Source organism: Temnothorax longispinosus, chromosome 10, assembly GCF_030848805.1.
Source record: "Temnothorax longispinosus isolate EJ_2023e chromosome 10, Tlon_JGU_v1, whole genome shotgun sequence".
NCBI classification, from domain to species: Eukaryota; Metazoa; Arthropoda; class Insecta; order Hymenoptera; family Formicidae; genus Temnothorax; species Temnothorax longispinosus.
In genome coordinates this window covers 5817193-5833028 of record NC_092367.1, presented here as the reverse complement: position 1 = coordinate 5833028, position 15836 = coordinate 5817193, and the positions used below count along the sequence as shown (strand labels likewise).

At 36.3% G+C, this 15836-nt stretch overlaps 1 long non-coding RNA gene across 1 annotated transcript; it reads right to left on the bottom strand.

Moving 5' to 3' along the window:
* Positions 1–3034: 3034 nt before the first annotated feature.
* Positions 3035–4696, bottom strand: LOC139820246 (uncharacterized). The gene is made up of 3 exons (XR_011733929.1): positions 4308–4696; positions 3768–3893; positions 3035–3434 (listed from the first exon to the last, which is right to left on the bottom strand). It is a non-coding gene; the product is annotated as an uncharacterized lncRNA (long non-coding RNA).
* Between the last annotated feature and the right edge of the window lie 11140 nt (positions 4697–15836).

Genomic DNA, 15836 nt, shown 5'->3' with positions numbered 1-15836 from the left:
GTTTAAATCTTTATATTTTAAACATTTTTTTAAACTTCTTTTTCGAGTTTATTTTCTACCAAAATCGTAGGGGAACAATTGGAGCAGTTGTCGCCGTTGCATCCTGAGCAAGCTGGTGAACAGAATAATCCCGTTTTCCTGCATCCGCAATTTCCTCCACATCCTGATTTGCATTTGCAAAAGATAATTTTTATCAATTTTTCAGGGGCAGGTTGCTGATTCATGAGATTTGGCATTAAAAAATTACCAATTTTCCATTCCCATTCGTTTGGTATCAAATTATTACCTAACCATAATTACGTTTGAAGATAAACTTTTTTTAAGTGTTCTAGAGCTGCATCTGCTGTGCACGGTAAATTGAATAATTGTACCCGAATATTTTTTGTTATGGCTGTGGTAAGGCATTGATATCTATATTGGTTCAAATCGAGATCGGATGATGGAGCGCCGTATAAAGCAAGAATGCTTTTCACTCCAGCCTTAAAAATGTCCTCAACATGTTGATTTTCTTGTCTGAATACTTCAGCAGCATCTTGCAAATCTCTTCGAGTTTCAAACTTAGATGCAAACTTATTTTTACCTTTGTTGTAGAATACCGATGTTGTATCGCAGCCTGTAAAGGCATGTAGAAAAAGCACATGTTGTTTACACATTGGCATTTTATCGAAACTGGCAGATGAATAAACTTTTTGTGGTATTTTTCCTCTTGGTGGTTTTAGAAAATATATTTCTTTTTCGTTTGGTGTTAAAGCTGTTAAAAGCACTAGAACATCAATGTCCTCAGCCACTACAACAACATTGCAAAATAATGAATCGACAGCTGTAGTTACGATTTAATCGGTCGGCATCGCCGTCTGCTTGTTTGGATAAAATGCCATTTTGCGTTAATTTTTGCCTTAATTTATCTATAAATCTGGCATTGTTGTTCTTATTTGAAAGAAATTTCTCTTGTGCGACTTTGAGTTGCATATCTTCTTCGAAAGCATAGTCAACCGATGAATTATTTAAAGAACGGCGGTTTCGTTCTGCTGCTTTAATGGTCTCTTTTTCATACTCGTCAAATACAATTGTTACGTTATTGCCGTAATATCTATTAATATATCTTACATAACTGTCTAATATTGACTCAAACTTTTCGTTAATTTGCCATAACGCGATGCAAAAGCATCCCACCATCAATTATGTGAACAAAGTTGTTGGCATTGATATTTTTGGAAGCAGAATGAAACCGCGGTTCTTTAAATAATTTATCGGTTGATTATGCTTAAAAAATATTTAAAATATAAAAATTTAAACATTTTAATTTAAACATTATGTAAAGAAACAATATAAACTATTTACCTACTTTTATATTTTGTATCACATTTATTCATTTTTGTAATGTTATGTTTTATTCTGTAAAATATTACATTTCAAATTTTATAAATTGTAATCAATAAAAACATAATTAATTATCTGAAGAACCTCTTTTTTATAATTATTTTAAGTTTATAAGCAAAAAGTGCAAGCTAGTACGTTTAACAAATGTTTTGTCTTAGAATTTCAATTTTTCGGAATTTTCTTGAATTTCCTATTTAAAGCGTCAATTTTTAACCCATAAACATTGTAGTGTTTTTAGTTACCTACAAAAGAAAAAAACGTTCAAATTCGAGTAGTTTTAACCGGTTCCGAGATAAAAACCTAAAATTTGCCTCCACTAATATTTATCTAGAGCCGGGGCAAGTTTCCCGCGGGCGAGAGACGTACATATATCCATGGATTTATCTAGCTATTTAATTTACCATCGTTTCAAAAAAGACATTTTAACGCCGATATTCTATTAAGATAGGAACATTTTACATACGTTTATCCGGATAGCGAGGTACCGGTTTATCGTTGTAAAACGTGAGGTGCATGTATAATTGACAAGAAGTTTATTACAGCAAAACGTAAACCACGTGAGAAACGTCTCGAGAGCAAGCGAAATGTATTTCGTTTGCCTCTAATCGCCACGAAGATGAAATATTACGCGCACGTTTTCTTCATTCCCAGACACAATATCTCGTGTTTCGTTTTCGGCCCCCACTGAGAAACATATCTTGAGAATTTGGCCCGGAATTATCGCGGCGAGCAAAAGTAATCTTCCCGTTTTCCCACGTGTTTTCGACGCGTGACACTGATCGACTAATGGAGCAGAAATGATCGAGCATTCGATCTATATTCCGTCGTGCTCGAACTTCGCTTTCGAACACCATGATCTTCCTTAATATGCGAGTCACGCAATGCGAAATCTCTCGAAGTCTCGTCGATTTATTTTGTCGAGAGTAATTCGTATTTTTTGCAACATCCTTTTCTACTTTCGTGAAATCGAAATAGTGATGCTGCTCACCGCACGACGCAAATCGATCTTTAACCCTTTCCACGGTCAATCTTCGTATATAACTCTTCTGTCTTTACGTATAAATTATATCGTCTAGGTGAAACTTGATGCAGGGAAAGATTACGACAGTGGCATATTTTTCTATTTTTTGTTTTTTATTTTCAATAAAATGGTCTACTTAAATTAATAAGAGAAAAAACAAAAAAAGAAAGAGAGTTGTAAAAGATACATCTTCTATCTTGCAATATATAAAAAGTTAAAAAAATCAGTCACTACTCTAAATTAGAAAAACATTAAATATTAACTGAAGTTGTATAAAGTTATTAAAAAATCAACTACATTAAGATATAAGATAAAAAAGATAAGACAGTGCACTCTTCTCTAATTTAATATTTAAAAAATTATGATGTTTCTTATCTGGCGTGCAATTTAAATAAACGGTCTAAATTAAATTAAATTGTTAAACAAGATTTAATTAAATTTAAATTTAACATTCTTATAATATTTTATAGCCACGTTTATAAATGTCAGCTGGACATTCTTGAATATCTTCAGAATTAGCATCGTTAAAGCAGATACAAGTTTCGCGGAGAATATTCATTCGGCGCACAAAGAATGATTATCGATTTGCGCCGGACATTGTGCTGAAGTCAAGGAATAAAAGTTATAACGATGTGTTATGTATATGAATTTATAAACAATATACACAGGAATCGCATAAAAAATGCTCATCACAATAATTGCACGGCGAGATAAACAGCATTACGCATGATGAATTAATAATAAATTATTTCGTGCGTCTTACATACATTTTGGCAAAAGGTGTAATACAAAGACAGGCATGAACAAAACACGTAGTTTTTACATATTCTTATTATAATCAGTGGCTTTCAAAATAAAATTTCAATTTTACAGTAATAGCTGTTTTACGACTTTTCGTTGATACCGCATTAGTGTCAAGCTTTACACAGGTCTGTGTTGCATTCTTTACAATTTTGGATTTCGTTAGGATTAGTATATTTACAAAAGTCGCGATAACCGCAGCTACGTGTGATGAGTTTTCTGCCATCATATTCTGGAAAAAGAAGATTTACTATTATATTACAATAAGTTTCTTACTACATATATATACATCATACATACATACAATGTTAAAGATTCTATTTTTTTATAAAATTGCTTAGAATTAAAATTATATATGCGAGTTTTTGCAAGTTACTGGAAGAAAATTAGAAAAAACTCGAATATTAGAAAAAATTCAAATAAGTTTTTTTATTATTATGATAGCATATATAAAGAATAGAACAAACTAAAGCCTCTACAACCTGCAACATTACCCATGTACGTTATTCTGGATATAGGATCCAATGTGTTAAAAGTCATAAGATTATTTATTTTAGATACTTACCGATATTATATGATACACATATGTTATTATCCAGACTACATGACACTACTTCCCCCGAGGTTGGCTCGTTTTCACAGGTTGCACTGATCGCCGAATTGCAATTATAACACTCCAAAAACGCCTCACCTTATAAAAGACATAAATAAAACAATAAACTAATAAAAAGATCTTTAAAAATGACTTCATTAAAATAAAATTAGAAAAGCAATTGTTTACATTCAAATTACATTAACTGTAACTATACGGTGAAACAAATTTTTTTATTATGTAATTATTAGAAATTAAAATTATTTAATCCTTCAGTTTTTAATATTAACATTACGTAATCTATAGCAATTGTTAATTATTACCCACATTTTCTAGACTAATTTCATTATATAAAAAAAATACTAAAAAGACCTAAAATTTTAAATTGTATTAACATATAATATCAAAAATATACAGTAGCAAAAATTCTTGTAAATTAACTTTTTAGAAAATATTTTGCTATTATTTATAAAACTGTTAACAAATAAATTGCCGAAAATTTATATTACGTACCTGAGTGAAAAATAGAAAACACAACTACCAAAAATATAGTGAACACAAAGAACCGATCTTGCCCTGGCATTTTCGTTGCACCTTGATTTACCTATATCTAATCGAGAACTGTCACAGTATACTCGTTGGCAAGGTTATTATATAAATTGTTCCACGATATTTGCTTATCAGGATGAAATTTGCAACTTTAAAAGTCTGTTCATGCGCTAAATATAACTGTTCTTTTAAAACCGTATTAGTTACACTGTTACATGATTGTTGTACACGGACGGGCAACGATTCATTCCCTGAGAACAGGGGGAAACATAGAGGAACCATGGGTATAACTTCTATGTTCCCTCTTCCCTCAGGAAACGAATCGTTGTCCGCTAGTGTACCATAAAAAGTTTATAGTACGCTCGCAGTGGTACCCAGTTCCTTCGACGCGTCTTTTTCAGATAAATTAAGAAAGTAGCGACAGGATGATGATTTTTAAGAGTGTCTGGTAGATAATTTTTTAATAGTACTGTAATAGATAATATGTATAATACAATACAAAAATGTCGCAAGATTCTCATTAATATATACCTATAATATAATTTTGATATAATATAATAAATTATTAATTCATGTTTTTTATTGGTAGAACGTTTTGTTTAGTTTTTGTAAATGGCACTTAAGTTTTGCAAACTGCGAAAGTTTATACCACACAGCCGTTTCAATATTGTTGATTTTGCAGCCACAATTTAAACAAGAGATTTATCTGTTTTATTTACAAAAATTTATTTAACATAACATGAAGATTTTGCCAGATAGTCTAGCTGGAAGAGTCTCGATTTAAAAAAAATACATTTTACGACAAAATGGCATCACAACGCTTCAATTAAGCTTAAAAATTAATAAGAACTCGTAAGAATAAACACAGTCGTCCATGATAATATAAACCACGTCGAAGTTACCATATTAATTGATAACGCATTAGCATTATTACACTCATTTGAATTGCATTTTTTGATTTCACATTTGTGATTGGGACTTTCAGTACATGTGTAGTCGGAAAGAACACAAGTACGTTCGGTGGCCTCAGTATTGTTACCGTAATCTAGAAAAAAAATTATTTATTACTAACAATCTTTTTCATTTTTACTATTAGGCAAAAAGAATACGTAACATATAAAATACATAACATATAAAATATTATTAAAAAGATACTATAATATATATATGTTATACAAGAAGGCTAACTAATTTCATACATTTTTTAACATCAGAGTGACTAGAAATTTTTTTAAGTTTACATTGAATAATTGACTCAATAATTTTTCTCATATTTATAATAATAAATGGCTAAAGAGAGAAGTTAGACCTTTTACATAACATTTTAATATTTTGATGATTTGTAAAAATATTTTTGGGAAAATTCAAGATTCAACATATTTTAAATTACATTTATTTATTTAAATACTTACAATGTTTAATTATAGCACAATTCCATTCTATTACTTTATGTGTATTTTGTTGAGAAAAAAGGCTTCTTCGTGGTCTATTACGACTCAGCGCAACTAAAAAAAAATAAATTTAATAAATATTGTGTACAATGCATATTTTGCATAAAATTTGTATTAATGATAAAGGAATTTGAAGCAAAACACAACAAAATAATTATTACTGTAAAAATTTTAATTTAAAAAAATTATAAAAATTAACAAAATTTTTAAATTAAAATTAAATTAACAAAATTTTTAAATTAAAATTAAAAGACGATGAGATTGTCGTCGATGTACCGGACGTCTCCGATTTGCCCGTCGACGTTGTTGTTGGCAAGGTCGTCTGCGGGGTGCTTGTTGACAAGGTCGTCTGCGGGGTGCTTGTTGGCAAGGTCGTCTGCGGGGTGCTTGTTGGCAAGGTCGTCTGCGGGGTGCCCGTCGTAGTGGTCGGCTTTGGAGTAGTCGTCTGCGGGGTGTCCGTCGACGTTGTGTTGGCAAGGTCGTCTGCGGGGTGCTTGTTGGCAAGGTCGTCTGCGGGGTGCTTGTTGGCAAGGTCGTCTGCGGGTGCCCGTGGTAGTGGTCGGCTTGGAGTAGTCGTTTGCGGGGTGCCGTCGACGTCAAGGTCGTTTGCGGGGTGCTTGTTGAACAAGGTCGTCTGCGGGGTGCTTGTTGACAAGGTCGTCTGCGGGGTGCTTGTTGGCAAGGTCGTTTGCGGGGTGCTTGTTGACAAGGTCGTCTGCGGAGTGCTTGTTGACAAGGTCGCCTGCGGGGTGCTTGTTGGCAAGGTCGTTTTGCGGGGTGCTTGTTGACAAGGTCGTCTGCGGGGTGCTTGTTGGCAAGGTCGTTTGCGGGGTGCTTGTTGACAAGGTCGTCTGCGGGGTGCTTGTTGACAAGGTCGTCTGCGGGGTGCTTGTTGACAAGGTCGTCTGCGGGGTGCTTGTTGACAAGGTCGTCTGCGGGGTGCTTGTTGACAAGGTCGTCTGCGGGGTGCTTGTTGACAAGGTCGTCTGCGGGGTGCTTGTTGACAAGGTCGTTGCGGGGGTTGCTTGTTGACAAGGTCGTCTGCGGGGTGCTTGTTGACAAGGTCGTCTGCGGGGTGCTTGTTGGCAAGGTCGTCTGCGGGGTGCTTGTTGGCAAGGTCGTTTGCGGGGTGCTTGTTGACAAGGTCGTCTGCGGGGTGCTTGTTGCAAGGTCGTTTGCGGGTGCTTGTTGACAAGGTCGTCTGCGGGTGCTTGTTGACAAGGTCGTCTGCGGGGTGCTTGTTGACAAGGTCGTCTGCGGGGTGCTTGTTGACAAGGTCGTCTGCGGGGTGCTTGTTGACAAGGTCGTCTGCGGGGTGCTTGTTGACAAGGTCGTCTGCGGGGTGCTTGTTGACAAGGTCGTCTGCGGGGTGCTTGTTGACAAGGTCGTTTGCGGGTTCTTGTTGACAAGGTCGTCTGCGGGGTGCTTGTTGACAAGGTCGTCTGCGGGTGCTTGTTGACAAGGTCGTCTGCGGGTGCTTGTTGACAAGGTCGTCTGCGGGGTGCTTGTTGACAAGGTCGTCTGCGGGGTGCTTGTTGGCAAGGTCGTCTGCGGGGTGCTTGTTGACAAGGTCGTCTGCGGGGTGCTTGTTGACAAGGTCGTCGGGGTGCGGGGTGCTTTGTTGACAAGGTCGTCTGCGGGGTGCTTGTTGACAAGGTCGTCTGCGGGGTGCTTGTTGACAAGGTCGTTTGCGGGGTGCTTGTTGACAAGGTCGTCTGCGGGGTGCTTGTTGACAAGGTCGTCTGCGGGGTGCTTGTTGACAAGGTCGTCTGCGGGTGCTTGTTGGCAAGGTCGTCTGCGGGGTGCTTGTTGACAAGGTCGTCTGCGGGGTGCTTGTTGACAAGGTCGTCTGCGGGTGCTTGTTGACAAGGTCGTCTGCGGGGTGCTTGTTGACAAGGTCGTCTGCGGGGTGCTTGTTGACAAGGTCGTTCTGCGGGGGCTTGTTGGCAAGGTCGTCTGCGGGGTGCTTGTGACAAGGTCGTCTGCGGGGTGCTTGTTGACAAGGTCGTCTGCGGGGTGCTTGTTGCAAGGTCGTTTGCGGGGTGCTTGTTGACAAGGTCGTCTGCGGGGTGCTTGTTGACAAGGTCGTCTGCGGGGTGCTTGTTGACAAGGTCGTCTGCGGGGTGCTTGTTGACAAGGTCGTCTGCGGGTGCTTGTTGGCAAGGTCGTTTGCGGGGTGCTTGTTGACAAGGTCGTCTGCGGGGGTGCTTGTTGACAAGGTCGTCTGCGGGGTGCTTGTTGACAGGTCGTCTGCGGGGTGCTTGTTGGCAAGGTCGTTTGCGGGGTGCTTGTTGACAAGGTCGTCTGCGGGGTGCTTGTTGACAAGGTCGTCTGCGGGGTGCTTGTTGGCAAGGTCGTTTGCGGGTTGCTTGTTGACAAGGTCGTCTGCGGGGTGCTTGTGGACAAGGTCGTCTGCGGGGTGCTTGTTGGCAAGGTCGTCTGCGGGTGCTTGTTGGCAAGGTCGTTTGCGGGTGCTTGTTGACAGGTCGTCTGCGGGGTGCTTGTTGGCAAGGTCGTTGCGGGGTGCTTGTTGGCAAGGTCGTCTGCGGGGTGCCCGTTGTAGTGGTCGGCTTTGGAGTAGTCGTAGTCGTGGTGGTCGTAGTCGTAGTGGTCGGCTTTGGAGTAATCGTCGTCGTGGTGGTCGTAGTCGTAGTGGGCGGTGGCTTACATTCCATAATCATTGAGTCTGACAATGGTCCGTCTGCACAGGCCTTGTCTTCAAGTGAGTTGCACTGATAACATCTCAATGCATTTCCTTTGAAAAGATCGGATTTTTGATAATTTGAATAACGAATTATCGAAAATACTTTTATATTACTTATGTTGAAATTAAATAATATTATTTTAATTAATTATATATATGGGGCATTCCACGCCAATTCGCAAGGGGTCAAACTTCGACCTTTTTATTTTTGATGGCCGCTCGTTTTTTAACAGGTCTTTACAAGTATTAGACCCCTGTTAAATCGTTTCTATAATAAATGTAGCGTTTCCGAAATAGAGCCTGCGCAAAATAAGGACTGCAAAATTTTCAATGAATTTTTTCGCTTATTAGACAACGTCTAAGAAAAAAATTCATTGAACATAAAATACGCTATTTAGATCATAGTTTAAAAAAAAATTATTCCAAATTTTTATATTAATGATTTTAAACTAATAAAGTAAAAAAACACAAAAATTTGAATATCTCAAAAACCCCATTTTCTATTTTTTTGAAATTTATAGGGAATATTCTAGAGAGTATTAGAAAAATTTTAAAACTAGTTGGAAGTTGCGCAGAATTTTTGGGAATTTTTTATAAATTTTTGTGTGAGGCAGTAGTAATATTTGACTTACAAAAGTGTAGTTAAAAACGCGTTTCAGACAATTCTGAATCGATTTAGATATACTTTTTTACTAAAGCATGATGAAGATCTCGGCATAGCACACGACAATTGCGATGAATAGTGTGGGAAAGACAAAAAATTGATTTATGAAGAAGTTTAATTCAATAAGTACATTTGTTTAAGAACATATTATTTATAATTTTATTATTTTGTGCTCAGTATAATCATTCGAGAGTATAATCAATGAGTAATCTTCAACAATTAATTTATAATTTTTGGTATGACTTGGTATGACGCAGTGGACACGTTGAGTCTGAGGTATTCTTTTTGTTTGATCGTACCGACCTGTCAAAATTCGGCGGCAATTAAGTATTGGGACAAAAAAAAAATTATGAAATTGCCGCCGAATTTTTGACAGGTCGATACGATCAAACAAAAAGAATACCTCAGACTCAACATGTCCACTGCGTCATACCAAGTCATACCAAAAATTATGAATTAATTGTTAAAGATTACTCATTTTCGAATGATTATACTGAGCACGAAATAATAAAATTATAAATAATATGTTCTTAAACAAATGTACTTATTGAATTAAACTTCCTCATAAATCTATTTTTTTCGCCTTTCCCACACTATTCATCGCAATTGTCGTGTGCTATGCCGAGATCTTCATCATGCTTTAGTAAAAAAGTATATCTAAATCGATTCAGAATTGTCTGAAACGCGTTTTTAACTACACTTTTGTGAGTCAAATATTACTACTGCCTCACAAAAAAATTTATAAAAAATTCCCAAAAATTCTGCGCAACTTCCAACTAGTCTTAAAATTCTTCTAATACTCCCTAGAATATTCCCTATAAATTTCAAAAAAATAGAAAATGGGGTTTTTGAGATATTCAAATTTTTGTGTGTTTTTTTACTTTATTAGTTTAAAATCATTATTATAAAAATTTGGGATAATTTTTTTTTAAACTATGATCTAAATAGCGTATTTTATGTTCAATGAATTTTTTTCTTAGACGTTGTCTAATAGGCGAAAAAATTCATTGAAAATTTTGCAGTCCTCATTTTGCGCAGGCTCTATTTCGGAAACGCTACATTTATTATAGAAACGATTTAACAGGGGTCTAATACTCGTAAAGACTGTTAAAAAACGAGCGGCCATCAAAAATAAAAAGATCGAAGTTTGACCCCTTGCGAATTGGCATGGAATGCCCCATATACATATAGCTGTTGAATAACAATGTTAATAACGAAACATGAAAGAAGCGATAATGTTTATTGGCAAATTTCTCAAATTGTATTATAACTAAGCGCAAACTAACAAATACAAATAAACCATCAATACGGTGGCATAATTCACTCATTGAAGCAAATTGGTTACTTTGAGCTCTTTCACGCTCGTTTAGTCCACCTCAAGCTTTTATATGAAATAGAAGAAATCCGACTATGTGCTCGTTGACATTTTTCAATATGAAATTGGAGACGCGCGCATTTTGGCATTAAAACGGTTAAAATTTTTTGTTAATTACAAAATTATTAATACGATCGAATAAACTATGGAAATTTTATACGCATACCTGAGTAAAGAAAAGAAATTAGAACTGCAAGGGTGATGATCTCAAAGAGGCGACCAAGTTTTGCCATCTTCGATGCGTCGTGAGATACGTCGAACTAACAACTGTTGCAATACTTGAAGAAATCTGGATACACTTTTCAACGTTATCACTGATTTTCACCATTTAGTTAACTGCGATAAATGTTGCATTATCGCAAGCATCGGTTTCTCTCAATGCTATCTATCATTTCAGCAACGCGATTAAGGTACGAAAAAATAGATTATCAGAGATTTACCATCCCCTTGTTGCAACTATGATTTCTATCGTACAGGAGAAAAAAGATTTAGAAATATGTCGTTGACAAATCAATTTTTACTCGTATAATGAATTAAAATCCATATATTAAACATAATATGAATAAGCATGCGCCTATATTTAATAAATTTTGTTGTTGCGCATTTATATTTGTACGTATAAATTTTGAAACGAAATTCAAAGATACATTCTTAGCACTTTTAAGCAGCCGTTTTCACGGGCGACTAAGCGTGACGTCGCTCGACTGGCGCGCGGGTAAACATTTTAAGTTCAGTTACGAATTATAGTTAACATTGTAAAGAGTACACGTTACCGTAGCATCCACATTTTTTGCGCATTCAAGCGAGAAAACTGCCCGACCGTTAGGTCAGCGCAAGATGGTGTCACCTTGATCGCTTCTTGGGACCGCAATTATAATAAAAGCCGCAGAATATACCAATCGAACAACAAGCGAGATATCGTCGATATATTATTAATTAGAAGATGTAACAAAAGTTTTTTAAAAATCCTCTATATCTTATCTGTGGCGTGCGCACAACTTAACTAACAAATTCCCGATATTATATTTTATCCGATTAAAGTTTTCATGAAAACTGCGAAATCAATTACCGCTCTATGAACTTCTCGTAAATAAAGCTAAAAAAAAAATTATGTGAAAGTAAGGTATTACGTAGCACGTAAGCTATGGCGAACGCTTAATTTATCTCTCTGTCCTTCACGACGAATTCTTTGTGCGGAATCTTTCTCATTCGGAACTATTCAATTTCATTTATACACCTATTGACCGATCAATTCAAAGCATCCGTGCGTTCAACTTTTCTTAATGAAACGATCAACTTTTGTGACCGTCCAATCGATTTGCGAGAAAGTTCCTTTAAGGTGAATAAATCAATCGTGGATTTGATTGATCAATTATTTCGTTGGTCAGAAAAACACGAAATAAGATACTAATTAATTAAATTATAATTAAATTATTTAATTATAGTTATAATTATAATTGAGATTTATCTCGGATTTAGAGTGACTAATAGACAAATGACTAATAGCCAATTGATTTTGTAGATTATCGTTTATCGTTAAGATACGATGACGTCTCACAATTATTGATATCGTCAATATAGTTATTTACACAAACTTGCAACAACCGATAGAGTATCATCTTTCGAGATATTAATCTTTTTTTTACACAAAGTAAAAATACTCCGTAAAATCGTAAAAATTTATTACGAGGAAATAATTTTCCATTAGATATATATCCTCACACAAAAGATATTCTTGCGGCTCTAAACATGAAAAATTACATCATTGTTTCAGTCAACAAATAGTCGACAAACATCATTAACGTGGTACGATGTAGAATTGGATTAATGCAAAAATGTCAGATTTTAAAACCAAACAGTCCATTATTTTTAGTGTGTGAATATAATGTATTCAAAGCGTTTTCCGTTTGAATTAATATATTGTTTCCAAAGTTTTTTGAACCATAAATGCTTTGTTTCTAAATGTCCCGGTTTTTACTTTCGAGAAACTGGACGATGTCCCGTTGAATAGCCTGAAGTATCGCCTTCCCGGTAAAAAATTCGATGAACCATTTTTGGACTGTGCGCTCATTAACGTTATTCTCCCGAAACACGTTGCATATATTTCGCATAGTTTGAGCAGCGTACAAGTTTGAATTCATGTTATATGATTGTCCGAATATCTAGTCTTTTCTCTAGAATGCACTTATTAATAAGAATAATAATCATTGGTTCACATCATTTTTTTCGTAATTAATATAATCCAGCATTTTGGCAACACCAGCATTTTGGATTTCAGATATTTTTGGTGCGCAGATTCGAATGTCTCAGAGATAATTATTTCGAAGCTACTTCGAACGTTATACGAGGCATGGTAAAACCAGGGAGCGATTATGTCCGTGAAAGGGGAGAACTCTGTGGGTATTCGCTAGAGCGTGAAGGTATTCGCTTCCCACGCTTAAGCCGTGGAATAACAATGATGCTCACGGATGCTTGCGCATCCTTGCCTCCGGTTGCTCGGCGTCAACGCGTTCCGCTTCGTGTTTTCTTCAAATTTTGCCCCGCCGTGCTAAATCGGCTCTTTTTGATCAGGCACTAGAACGCGGAACGCGGTAATTTCTTTCTCTCCTCTCGCCTCCGCTTTTTCTTCTTCCACTGCATTGTGATCGATACTTCCTTGAAACATAAACGAGTAGCTTCATAAAAAATGTTACATATGGAAATTTCTATTTATTCAGAATTGACTCTTTCGTAGAAAAAGTATGAAATTAAAGATCCGATGTGTGTGTATAAGCAATGCTCAATAACTTTTAATATACCAAACTTATGACTGCAATCTTTCTATTAATAAACCTAGGTAGCAATACGTTTCTTATTTTATTTTCCTTTCAGTTGTTCTGCAAATTCTCGAGGAATTAATATCAATCGAGCGTCAATATGTGCTCACATATAACATGGGTACCTACTGCATAAAATTTCATCAGCGAGATAAGAATATCTCGCTGATATCAATAAGAGCTGGATAGCCATCGAGTATCGTCCATATGTTCCGCAATGATGAGGAATGCAGTTGATATGACGAGCAAGTTTACGACACTAATGACGCGGCAACACGTCAAGAAAATGTTCCGTACGGGGGATCCCGGCAGGTTTCCGTGTTTCGCTAATTATTACTTTCTTCCGATAGATCAAAGTCGTTTAGATTTATGCGGCGAAAGCGTGGGGCATTTTCAATACACTAGAGCTAATTGACATATACCCGGACGTTATTTTTTTACATTATATATTGCCGCGGTGCATTAATGTACTTAATCCTACCGCATCTTCCTTATCATCGTTAGCGCGAACATCCGTTTACAATATCGCGGAACGATTTATTGAAAGTTAAGATAGCCCTTGAAGGCAAACTTTCTTATCAATTCCTCGAAAGTGAATCTCTCATAATATCCGTACGATAATCACCAGAAATAAAACCTTCGTCGGTTTCGAAACATCAACTGAGAAGTGATGTTCTTGTCAAATGGCAAATCGTTAGAAACGCATGTAGGGAAAAGAAGGCGCGTACCATTGCGCGTACATACACGCTTTAGACTCGTATCGGTCTTGAATTAAATTTTATAGTTTGTCTATAGTGGAATCAATTATTTTCTACTTTATTGAATTTATTCATTTGATAGAGCTTTATCGTCGCAACGACTCTGAATTCACAGTCGCATTCGTGAGATTTGCGACTTACCTTCCTCGCGAGTTTCTGCCCTTTGCGATACGCAAAGATGCGCGCAGAATGTAAAGAAAAGAAGGCGCGGGGAATACGTGGGTGTGCAGACACATTCTGGGGAATAGGGGGGGGTGGGGCATGAGGGATGACGTAAAGCTATATGCCAGTTGTACGTTGTACGCCACTTACCAAGTTGTCAGGATAGAACTCCGGCGAAACGAGGACGCCGGGATCAAATCGACATCTAGGCGTATCGCGTCTCTCGAGCATCGACACCTCGATGTTCCATCGATGCGAGTCATGGCGAAAATAAATTTATAGCAAATCTAAAGATCATACGAGGGTCTGATCGGCAAATTTATCTGTCGCAAAACGTGTATACGATTACTGACAATGTGTCAATGTAATTCTCGATAGAACTCTCACGTGTTTTCTAACACAAACTTATATATGAAGAAATTATTTGAAAAAAGGCAATACACTCTGTGTGAAATGAAGAAATATAGACCAATTGTGAAATAATACTTTATTTCACAATTTATAATACGTAATCATATTATTACAGTAGGAATGAAAGGGTTAATTTAAGTAAGAGTTGTAATTTTAAACAGAAATTTGTCAACTTTATAAGATTTTCTGATTTTGTTCCGAAATAGTCGCATCGCAATAGAAAAAGGCGCTTTCGTTGAATAGAAAGGAAAGAACTTCATTTTTCTGTGTTTCGTTAATCCACGGAGCGGACGAACGCTGCAGGAGATAGAGCGACCAGTTCCAAACTAGTTGTGAACTAATCCCATGATCTCGCGAATGTTTCGCACAACGTGATCCGTTAAATTAATATTAACCGTCCGCAGCATCGTCGTTCCGTGTAAACATTTCAAGCGTATCACGTTCCGCAGAAACTTCAAATCCTCCTCCTGTTACTACGCTAATTCGAGCAATTTCCATATCAATTTTATCATTGATGGCCTGTATTTTCGGGCGTCCATATATATATAATTTTTCGTTCTTATAATATTTCATATAATACAGGAATGCACATTTCGCGTCAACGATTTCTTTCCTGAGGTAAGGAAGGAACATAGAAGTTCTAGTGATTTTAATAGAAGTAACCAATAGCGTCTCTAGGCTCTTCTCCCCTTACTTTAGGAATGGAATCGTTGACGGACAATGTACAATGAACAAAAGTTAAAAAAAAAAGAAATCGATAAATTATATACATATATTACAATTAATTATACATAAATTTATGTATACACATTATATATAAAATATACACGCTATATATATGTATAATAAAAGTTTTTTAAATTGTTAGATGCATGTGTAATTGTATATATGTATGTGCGAAAGATTTCATGGACAACTGTGATTTATTATTTATTTGCAAGATAAAGATCAAATTAATTCTCTTCTATGATAGTTTATCATTATCTGCTACCTTAAAGAGTTTTAAGAAATTTCCTGTGAGGTGTTCATACAAGATCAGATAAAATAAGATTTGCAATGACTTATAGTTATTGATACAAGGAGAAATTATACTTACGTAATTCTTTATTATTTATTTTTCTACTAAAGCAAAATTTATTGATTAAACGTTGA